The sequence below is a fragment of the Gekko japonicus genome, unplaced genomic scaffold (assembly GCF_001447785.1).
Source record: "Gekko japonicus isolate JY-2015 unplaced genomic scaffold, Gekko_japonicus_V1.1 scaffold484, whole genome shotgun sequence".
Classification (NCBI taxonomy): domain Eukaryota; kingdom Metazoa; phylum Chordata; class Lepidosauria; order Squamata; family Gekkonidae; genus Gekko; species Gekko japonicus.
This window is the reverse complement of record NW_015168059.1, coordinates 943,585-954,816: the sequence shown is the minus strand read 5'-3', so window position 1 is coordinate 954,816 and position 11,232 is coordinate 943,585.

The window sequence follows — 11,232 nt, the reverse complement described above, 5'->3', positions numbered from 1 at the left end:
ATCTTTCCCTCTTTTTCCCTTCTTTCCTTCTCATTCTTTCCCTCCTTTTCCCCTTTCCCTCCTTTCCTTCTCTTTCTTTCCCTCCATTCCTTCTTTTTCTTTCTTTCCCTCCCTTCTTTCTTTCTTTCCCTCCTTATTTTCTTCTTTCCCTCTTTCTTCCTTTCTTCTTCATAGCATGGAAAAGACTGAGCATAATCCATACAAGATAATGTGCCCCATTTTTAGTATGATTAATAGAGTTGTTCTGATAGAGTTCAGCCACCTGACTTGGTTGGGCTTATCCTGAACTCTTCAACTGAAAAACATAAGAACATAAGAGACGCCAATGTTGGATCAGGCCAATGGCCCATCCAGTCCCGCACTCTGTTGTCACACAGTGGCCAGAAACACCAGGGGCCCTCAGGAGGTCCAGCAGTGGGCCCAGATGACACTAGCGGCCCTCCCTGCATCCTGCAGTCCAATAGCTGATTGCTTGGAAGCCCCACTGAATTGAGTGGCTTCCTGCAGAGCATCCTTTCCTATGACACTGGCACAGCCCCATCTACGATGAAATTTACAAAGGCTACGCAGGTGTTCTGTGGAAGAAGGGATCCCTTTTTCCATCGTACAAAACACCTCTCCTTGAACATTTGAAGAAATAGTGCTTCCCTTCTAATTAAAGTGCTCTCGGGGCAAAACAGGTGTAGGATCTTGGACTCCAAATGGAAAAGGAGGTATAAATCCAATATTATCTTCTTCTTCTTCACATTACATTACAATTTCAACTTATATACCGCTCCTTCCCGAGGGCTTGGAGCGGTTTACAGAGACCTTTAAACATCCTAACTAGGGCCACAGTAGTAGGGGGGGGGGGGAATGCCTACCAGGCACCCTACTGGCTAGCTGTTCTTCAGCGGCTCTTCTCTCCTCTGCTTCTGCGTGGTGGCTTTTGGCTTGGCTCTGTAGCAGCTCCTGCTGGGGTGGTTCCGTTGTCTGCGGCTATGTGACACTCACTGCACCAGCCTCTGTCCTGGTTGGCTCCAGCCGAGCCTACGCCGTCACGTCACCGCACCTTCGGACCAATCCCTGCTCGCCTGCTCGATGTTTCGCCGCCATCCTCCGTTGAATTGCCGGGCTGCTTCACCGTCGCCGACACCGCCACTCCTTCCTGTCGCCGTTCCGAAGGCGGGTGCCCCCTGCACCTAAGGCAGGTGCCCATTTATCTACTTGCAAGCTTTCGAACCGCTGGGTGGGCGGGAGCTAGGACAAGGGCCGGGAGCTCACCCCGGCCGCGGTGGGACTCAAACAGCCTAGTGGCTGCTCGTTGATAGATTTTAACTTTTTGCAGGCTCTTTACTGCCTGCACCACGGTTTTTATACCCCGCCCTTCACTACCCAAAGGAGTCTCTGAGCAGCTTACAATCTCCTTTCCCTTCCCCTTCCCACAACAGACACCCTGTGAGGCAGGTGGGGCTGAGAGAGCTCTCCTGAGAACTGTGACTGAGCAGGAATTTCCGTTCCCCCCTTATAATCATGGCAAACTAAAGACAGAGTTTGGAACATTGTGGTGCTTCTGTGAAACTCCCAAGACCCCCCCCAGTGTTCCCTCTAAGGTGAGTTAGTGTGAGCTAGCTCACAGTGTTTTAGCCTCCGGCTCAGACATTTTTGTCCTAGCTCAGGAAGGAGGGCTCCAAAGCAAACTAATTTATGCCGCAGCCAAACCGCTCGCTCACCACTTTAATGCCAGTAGCTCACAGAGTAGAATTTTTAAGACTCCCCAGCTTGGAGGGAGCATTGCCCCCCCCCCCCGCCTTTCCCCTCTGATCTTTCCCAAACCTGGTATGCTGTGTTGGGAAAGACCGCAGCAAAACCTGGAGGCTGCTGTGTAGGTGGGGAATGTTCAGCTTGTCTTGGTCCTGCCCACAGGAAGATCCTTTTCTGTGCCCCATCCCACCCCCAGCAGCACTGGGGTGGTGGTGAATTTTAAACATTTTTTGGATCAGTAGACCAATAGAATTAAAATGTTCTAACAGTCTTTCATCAGGTTCTCTATAATAAACTCCCAGTTTTAATTTTTTTAAAAGTAAGTTCCTGCCTTTACCTGGATCTCACCTGATGTCAGAGACTGAGCAGGGTCTGGCCTGGTCAGTACATAGGCAGGCAGTGGCAGAGCACCCTCTTTGTCTCTTGCCTTGGAACCCCCCCCCCGGGGGGGTTGCAATAAGTTGGCTGAGACTCAGGGCTATTTTTGGGCAGGAACACACAGGAACGGAGTTCCGGCTGGCTCCTGAGTTGGCCACGCCCAGCAGGAACTCATTAGCATAATAGGCCACACCCAGCAGCAGAAACTCATTAGGATTGGCTACCATTAGGGGTGTGTGGCCTAACATGCAAAGGAGTTCCTGCTACAAAAAAAGGCCCTGGGTTTGGACAACAAACAAGGTAAACAGAATAAGAAGCAAAAGGTGGGTGTGGCTGGATGAGCACACTTCTGGTAACATGGGGTGTGGCCTAATATGCCAATGAGTGGTGCTGTCAGGGGTGTGGCCTAATATGCTAATGAATTTCTGCTGTCGGGTGTGACCTGTTATGCTAATGAGTTTCTGCTGGGCTTTTTCTACAAAAAGAGCCCTGCGTAAGACTTGATAGCATTTTACAGAAGTTTCTATTCCTTCTGTTGCAAAAATATGGCTTTCCTCTTATACCTCTGTACGGAGAAAAGAAAGCAAGAAGCATGCAAGCAAGCAAGAGGCATGCAAGTGGACAAGCTGGGAATTCAGAGAACTTGGTACACAGATTGTCATGATGTTCTTTGTTGTTGTTGTTCAGTTGCACAGTCGAGTCCGACTCTCCGCGACCCCATGGACCAGATCACGCCAGGCCTTCCGGACTTCCGCCGTCCTCTGAAGTTGGCTCAACTTCATGTTCGTTGCATCGATGACACTGTCTAACCATCTCATCCTTTGCTGTCCCCGTCTTCTTTGACCTTCAATGATGTTCATGATGTTCTAACAACACTTAATTGCTCATTTAAAACAATGGCTGCTGTGGGGGGGGGATGTAAGTAGGACCTGAAATGCATTGGTGGGTACAGATTATACGGACACTGGGGGCGGGGAAAACATAGAGTTTTCCCCTCAGATGGCTGTGGCCCCGCCCCCAGCGTGCCCGGCGCCATCACGTCACCTCCGGCTGACGTGCATGCGGCGCGCGCTCGGGACGCCGTCCGGGAGCCCCCCGCCGCAACAAAAACGGACTTGGCAACCCTAGGGGGTGGGGCTATTTCTGGGGAAATGTGGGGAAATCCTCCATGTGGAAGTTCTCTTGCTGCAGCAGTGGGGAAACTGTAGAAGCATAGTCCTGTGTGGAAAACATGAGGGCAACCTGACACCCCCAAACGGCAGAGCAGAAGAGGCCTTCAGGAAAGCAGAGAAATGATGCGAGCACTGGGGGGGGGAGAGATGGTTTTAGCAAAGCTGTTGTCTCTGATGACAATGTCGCTGCGCCCTGCTGCGCAAAAGCCAAGCAAGAGGGAGACAGGTGGGGCTGGAGAGATTAGAATGCCCTCAGCCTCCCAAGATGACTAAGGAGTTTATATTTGGCCTCCCCTCCTATTGATTTCCTGGCTTCACCACAGCATCTGTTTTGTGTCCTTCAAACATTGCTTGGACCCATCCTCATGTGTTCTGTGATACTCCATGATCGATCATGCAATGGGGGGGGGGGTTCAATAAAATATTTTGGATTGCTGAGCACTCTTGACCCACAAAAGGAGGGGAAAGAACGGGCGACGTGGGGCTTCTTTCTGGAGTTACTGGCAGCGGTGAACATAAGAACATAAGAGAACATAAGAGACGCCAATGTTGGATCAGGCCAAAGGCCCATCCAGTCCAACACTCTGTGTCACACAGTGGCCAGAAATACCAGGTGCCCTCAGGAGGTCCACCAGTTGGGCCAGGATACTAGAAGCCCCTTCCACTCTTGCCCCCCCCCAAGCACCAAGAAGACAGAGCATCACTTGCCTCATAGCCACTGATGGTGGAGTCGCATTAAACATTTGCCCTTCTGTCTGAAAGCGGGGCTCCTCTGTTCACACACCAATCTCACTGCCTAAGCCCCAGCCCCCCCCCCGGCCGCCCCACGACACATTCTCTGCCTGCCACGGACTTGACTAATTGGCTCTGAACTCACCTTTCTTGCACTGGGGCTTCTGAAGCCGCTACCTTAGTGACCCAGCCCTGTGGAATGGAAGGCTGGCCCACACACAGCCAGTCAGGTTTTCCTGCTCAGCCACGGGATTCTTTCCTTGCGAATGCCATCCCTGTGTCCTTTGAAATGACGCCATCCCTATCTTTTTATCTTGCAAGCAAACCCCAAAATTTAGGATGCTGGCAACCAGGGCTATTTTTGGGCAGGAACGCACAGGAACGGAGTTCCGGCTGGCTTCTGAGTTGGCCACACCCAGCAGGAACTCATTAGCATAATAGGCCACACCCAACAGCAGGAACTCATTAGGATTGGCTACATTAGGGGTGTGTGGCCTAACATGCAAAGGAGTTCCTGCTACAAGAAAAGCTCTGGGTTTTGACAGCAAACAAGGTAAACAGAATAAGCAGCAAAAGGTGGGTGTGGCTGGATGACCACACTTCTGGTAACATGGGGGTGCGGCCTAATATGCTAATGAATGGTGCTGTCAGGGGTGTGGCCTAATATGCTAATGAGTTTCTGCTATTGGGTGTGGCCTATTATGCTAATGAGTTCCTGCTAGGCTTTTTCTACAAAAAGAGCCCTGCTGGCAACAGTAGGAGATGTCATATCAAAACATCAGGAACACCTTTTCTATCTACCATCTGATGCCACAGAGTGCCCCCCCCGCCCCGGTCTCCGTGCCCATCTTTTCCCATCTGCAGAGCTTCTGGGGAAGGGGAGAGCCCAACAGTGCGGCCTGTTCTGCAGACTGAGACGTGGACTGTGCCAGTGGCCACAGCGTGGGAATCACTCTTGGGAAATGCGCACTTTCCAATGCTCCTCTCCTCATCCAGTCTCCGATTCCACTTCCCCCAAAGGACACACAGCCAAATGCACACCTGACTCTCTCCACACTGCACTGGTTTCAACAGAACGTAGTTGTGTTCAATGCAATGTGTATAGGTCATGTGCTCAGATGCACATCTGGAGAGGTGCACGCTATGCAGGTCTGCAATGGATTTCTTCCAACAGATTATGTATTTGGATACACACATGAGAAGACATTTCAGTGGCAACAGTAAAGTCTGGATAAACCTTCCATTCTAGAATGTGGATCTGAATCCACACCCCTGCACATTAAACTTTTTTACAGGATTACCACTCGGTACTCATATATTTTATACATACAGTAGCAGCACAAGTAGAACTCCCTATAAAATAGCTGTTTACAACTGCCAGAGAGCATCTGTTTCCCATCGCCTGAACCCATCTGAGCACTGCACCGAGTCCTGTACAAGGAAGACAGAAATGACTTTTTGATATTAAAAACAGGACTTTTAAGAACCATCATTTTAGCTCATGTTCTCCAGTTCTAGGAGGTTAGGGAGAGATCTTCAAATTAAGATTTCCATACTTCCCAACTAGGAAGCTGTTGGACGATGAGTTCCTACCAATGTCTGGGTGTCTTTTGCTACCATACTGCGTTAACCAGAGGGACATGCTACGGGCTTCTCGACAATCCATAAGATGCAAATGAGTAATTAGTCTGAGTGCGTAATGGGGAGAAAAGGAAGCACTCTACATACTGGCTGAAACCCAGTGAAATAATTCCCATGTAGGATGTGCAGCGCAACCCTAAGCAGAGCGACACCCTCCTGTGTCCTTTACAGCTGCCCATCAGCCTCCCAAATGCAGGTGCAGGACAGACTCCAGAAGAAGAGGAGGAGGAGATTGGATTTATACCCCGCCCGTCACTACCCAAAGGTGTCTCAGAGCGGCCTACAAACTCCTTTCCCTTCCCCTCCCCACCACAGACACCCTGTGAGGTAGGTGGGGCTGAGAGAGCTCTGACAGAAACTGCTCTTTTTCAAGAACAGCTGTGCCAGAACTATGGCTTGCCCAAGGTCATCCAGCAAGTGCAAGTGGAGGAGTGGGGGACTCAAACCCGGTTCTCCCAGATTAGAGTCCATGCACTTAACCACTATACCAAATTGAAGAAGAGATTGGATTTATACCCCGCCCTTCACTCAGAGTCTCAGAGCAGCTTACAAACTCCTTTCCCTTCCCCTCCCCACAACAGGTGGGGCTGAGAGAGGTCTGACAGAAACTGCTCTTTTTCAAGGACAGCTCTTATCAGAACTACGGCTTGCCCAAGGTCATCCAGCCAGGTGCAAGTGGAGGAGGAGTGGGGACTCAAACCCGGTTCTCCCAGATTAGAGTCCGCACACTTAACCACTACACCATGGAGGGGCCTCTTTAAAGCATATTTTAATTACTTTCCCAGATCTTTTCTCAAGCCTGGGGTTAGGGGAGGGGAGGGACTCCAATTTTGCCACAGAGTCCACCTTCCAAAGTAGCCATCTTCTCCAGGGGAAGTGGTCTCTGTCTCTTGGCAATCAGCTGTAATTGCAGGGATGCTTTAGAATACTGCTGGAGGTGAATGACAACAAGTGTTGATGAATGATGTCTGACCTCGCGTCCTTTCTTTAATATTTTAGATCTCCCTCTGTGTCCTGCCTTGATTGTCAGCTCTCAAAGGGCCTTGGAGCGCCCTGCTGTGATGCCAAACACGCTTGTGCCCCCTGGGATCTGGCGGGTGTTATGAATCTGAAAGAATAAAGAAGACAGCAAAATCTTCCGGATTAATAAAGACAGAGAAGCCGTCCCGCGATGGTCACACACATCCCACCCCCCCGCCTGTGAAAGCGATCTACTTCGTGCCGACTCCAGCTAAAGGGTTTGTTTCACCCAGTTGCCTTCCCATATAGCCACGGGGAGTCCATTGTCTGTGATTCCCTTACTGCTGGCGCCTGCAAGCGGAGGGTGCCCTGTTGAGAATGGGGCAGAGAGCAGAGGCAGTGCAGTGCAGCGGTTAGTGCCCCATGAGGGCCTGGGAGTCCCAGGCTGAAATCCCCACTCTGCCATGAAGATCGGGAGGTGACCCTGGGCCAGTCGCTCTCCGCCAAACCTGCCTCACAGGGGTATCGTGAGGATCAAGTGGGGGAAAGAAGACTCATGCACGCCACCCCGACCACGTGACGTCATGTCTGGAGGAAGACAGGTGGGATAAAGACTGTGAGAGAGCAGGTCTCCCCGGGCACATTCGCACATGCCACACGAGGCGTTTGCACAGTCCACTCCCAGAGCACCTTAGCGATCATTTGCAAGTAGCGTTTGCCCTTTCACCCAGGAAAGCCCAGTTGCAAAGTGCACGGAAAGTATCTGTGGAAGGGCCAGGGCTATTTTTGGGCAGGAACGCACAGGAACGGAGTTCCGGCTGGCTTCAGAGTTGGCCACGCCCACTACAGCCAAAACCTCTGCATGCGTGGCTACAGAGGGAAGACCCGAAGAGCGACTCCCCGGCGACTCCGAGGTGGGCGGGCCAGGGAAGGATCGGGGAGGCATTTAAATGTCTCCCCGCTGGAGAGCGACCCCCCCGTGACTCCAAGGCAGGCGGGCCAGGGGGGCCATGGAAGGATCATAGAGGCATTTAAATGCCTCCCTGTACCTTCCCTGGCCCGCCCAAGGGCCGGCTTGCCTGGGCTCCCCACAACTGCGGGGCGCCTGGGAAAGCCAAGGGAAGGCAGTTTAAATTGCCTTCCCTTCCCTTCAAAGGGGAGCTTGGCCCAGGTTCCCCGCAGCTGCGGGGCGCCCGAGCAAGCCAAGGGAAGGTGCGGGGTGTGGCCTAATATGCTAATGAGCTGTGCTGTCAGGGGTGTGGCCTGATATGCTAATGCGTTTCTGCTGTTGGGTGTGGACTACTATGCTAATGAGTTCCTGCTGGGCTTTTTCTACAAAGGGCAAACAACCCCCCCCCTCTGCTTCAAGTGGCAGGAGGTCATGGGGGCACCAGCAAAGCAGCCCGTGCTGCCTGCCTGCAGTGAGCATTCCTGGACCCCTTGAGGGCAGCTCTCAGCTTGCCCAGTGTGGCCAGGGTGATCTGACGCAAGGAAAGGCCACGGAGCTCACCTCCGCAAGGTGTGTAGTGGAGGGAATTGAGCCAGGCTCACTTTGCCAGGAGAGAAGTTGCACCTTGGATCCCAAGACACCCCCTTTTTCGTGGCATCTTGGAGGAAAGGGACTCGGGGGCACGGGTGGCAAAGCAGGAGCATGCACCATCCCTTCTTTTATGAGGCATGTGTGTTTGAAGGTCTCTCAACACATCCGTTTGTACATCTAATCTGGGGGGAGTCCGCCCCCCTCCATTCCAGTATACATTCATGCCTCGAGTGTTTAATAAAACTCATTCAGGCGGGTCACTGTGTTGGTCTGAAACAACAGAACAAAGCTTGAGTCCAGTGGCACCTTTAAGACCAACAAAGTTTAATTCTGGGTACAAGCTTTCATGTGCATGCAACAAAGTCTTAAAGGTGCCCCTGGACTTTCTTCTAATAAAATTCATGTTTGCATTGACGAGTGAGGTCACAGAGCTGTAAAGGCATTGCTTGCATAATTTTGGACGGGCGTGGGCAAACCTGGAATTCTGCAGGTCTTCCTTCGGGCAGTCCTTATGGCTCGGAAACCTGCCAGGAAGCCAGGACTTTGGCCCTAGTAGCCTTCCTGTTTAATTAATCCGCAGAAACAGAGGCCGAGCTGGTGAGGAAATACACTATGCACATGCTCAAAATAATGTATGGTTTTTAATCTACCCTCCCACACAGCTCCTTGGCCAAATTAATCAATGCTTTCCGCAGCTCCTTGACGTAAAAAATAGTATCAAAGTAGGACTTCCGGAAGAGACCTCACCTTCTCACAGAGATGGAACTTCTTCAAAGGCAGCCAGAGAAAGAGAAGTTGGCGGTCGTCAGCCACTCCCTTCCTGCTGCGGTAGGCGCGGTTTGTAAACAGTGTATTTCACCAAGCTGATTGTAGCTAACGAAACACAAATGTCTAACAATGAAATATTTGACGTGGAGCTGGGTTCAGATTCTGCTTTCTGAAAGACAAACTTGGTCTTGCGCACAGGACCCGATCCCACCCCCCAATCCCACACTTTCTGGGTTGACCAAATAAAGTATACAGCACATATACAGATATCTATATCTATCTACCTGCAGCAGATGCACACACACAAATACCTAAAGCCAGGGCTCTAGTCGGGGGGGAGCTCTCAGGTACGGAGCTCCGGAAGAGAACCTCTAGGGGGCGGGGCGGTCACGTGGTGAAGCCCCGCCCCCTTCTTTACCCCGCCCTCTGCTTCGATCCTCATTCCATTTGGGAATGAGGATGAAGCAGGAGGGTAAGTAGCCGGGCCTTCTGACACACTTCCGGTGATGTCAGGGGGTGTGGCCTTCTGTCACTTCCGATGATGTCAGGGGGCGTGGAATATGCAAATAAGTTATGCTAATGAATTATGCTAATGAGCTCCGGCAGCTCTTTTTCTACAACAAGACCCCTGCCTAAAGCAGAGATACACACACATGCAGAGTATACAGTGGAGGAGGATTGCTCTGGTATGGACCAATCCCGTGTCAGCGGATTTTATGCAGAAGAGCCAACACGTGCTTGTGTGTGTCACGCACACACCCGGCTCATCGGTCTGGTCTACGCACTGGGAAGAATGATTTGGGAACTTGGGGGGCGGAGGAGGGGCGGCCAGCGTCCTGAAGCGGGAGAAGGGAGGGAAGCACTACTTTTGAGCGCTCCTTTGCATATACAGTAGAGACAGGGAATGAATTGAGCCAAGGCTTTGGGGGGGGGGATTGACAGTGGAAAGAAGGGGGGGGGGAGAATGGCATCACTGTGCGGGACTATCATAAACTGGCCTATGCAAGAGAGCAGGTGCAGTGCCTCTAGAGGTGAGGTGACTGCCAATGTTCCCTCTAAGCTGTGGGGTCTTGTGAGCAAAAATTCTGCTTTGTGAACTACTGGCATGAAAGTTGTGAGCCAGCGACTGGGCTGCTGCATACATTAGTTTGCTCTGGAGTCCCATCCTTCCTGAGCTAAGACAAGAATGTGTGAGCCAAAGGCTAAAAAACTGTGAGCTAGCTCACACTCACTCAGCTTAGAGGGAACACTGCCCATGACTGCTGGGACACCTGAGTGGGCTCCAGGGTTGCCAGCTTCGGTTCTTCTGGAAGGATAACTCACCGCCAGGCCACAGAGACCAGTTTCCCTGGAGAAAAGGCCTGCTTTGGGGGGGGGGGGATGGCTCTACCGCATTACACCCTGCTGAGGCCCCTCCCCTCCCCACGCTCCGCCCCAAACCTCCGGGGATTTCCTAACCTGGAGTTGGCAACCCTGCAATGTGCCACCGGTCGACTGCGGTCTATGGGGGCTTGCTCCCCACCCAGGTGCATAGCTAAGATTGTCAGACTGTGAGCTGGTCCAAATTCAGCCACGAAGCATCCCGGTGGGCCTTGAGCCAACCGTCTTCTGCCAGGCCAGCCTACCTCGCAGGGCTGTTGTAAGGCTAAAGCGGAGGAGGGGGGGAGAACCAGGGCTAACGCCCTGTACTCCTCCGAGGAAGGAGAAGCAGGAACCCTGTGGGTTACCCGTTTATTTCACGCCCAGGGAGGCGGGTGGTAAAGCAGCGTTCCCTCTAAGCTGAGTGAGTGTGAGCTAGCTCACAGTTTTTTAGCCTCGGGCTCACACATTTTTATCCTAGCTCAGGAAGGAGGGCTCCGGAGCAAACTAATTTATGCAGGAGCCAAATTGCTCGCTCACAACTTTAATGCCAGGAGCTCACCAAGCAGAAATTTTGCTCACAAGACCCCACATCTGGCAAGGCTGCGGTGGCTCCCCCGGCGCGGTCATTTGGGGACGCCCCACCCGCAGCGCCAGCAGCAGCCCTTGCTTCCGAGCAACCCGCGGTGTGTGTGTGTGTGTGGGGGGGTTGGATCGGGCCGCAATGCTCGGCACATGGGCGGGGGAGCGGGAAGGGTCCCCCGCTCTGGAATCCCCCCCCCCCGGGTCCCGAGCACTCCGGCTTGCACGATCTCCTTATATGGACACCAGAATGTCTGACGTCACCCCGCGGCCGGGAGAACCAGTGGCGGCGCAACCAAACTCCCGTCCGGCTGGAGAGAGAGGGAAAGACGGGGGGGGGGGGGGGGGGGGGAATGG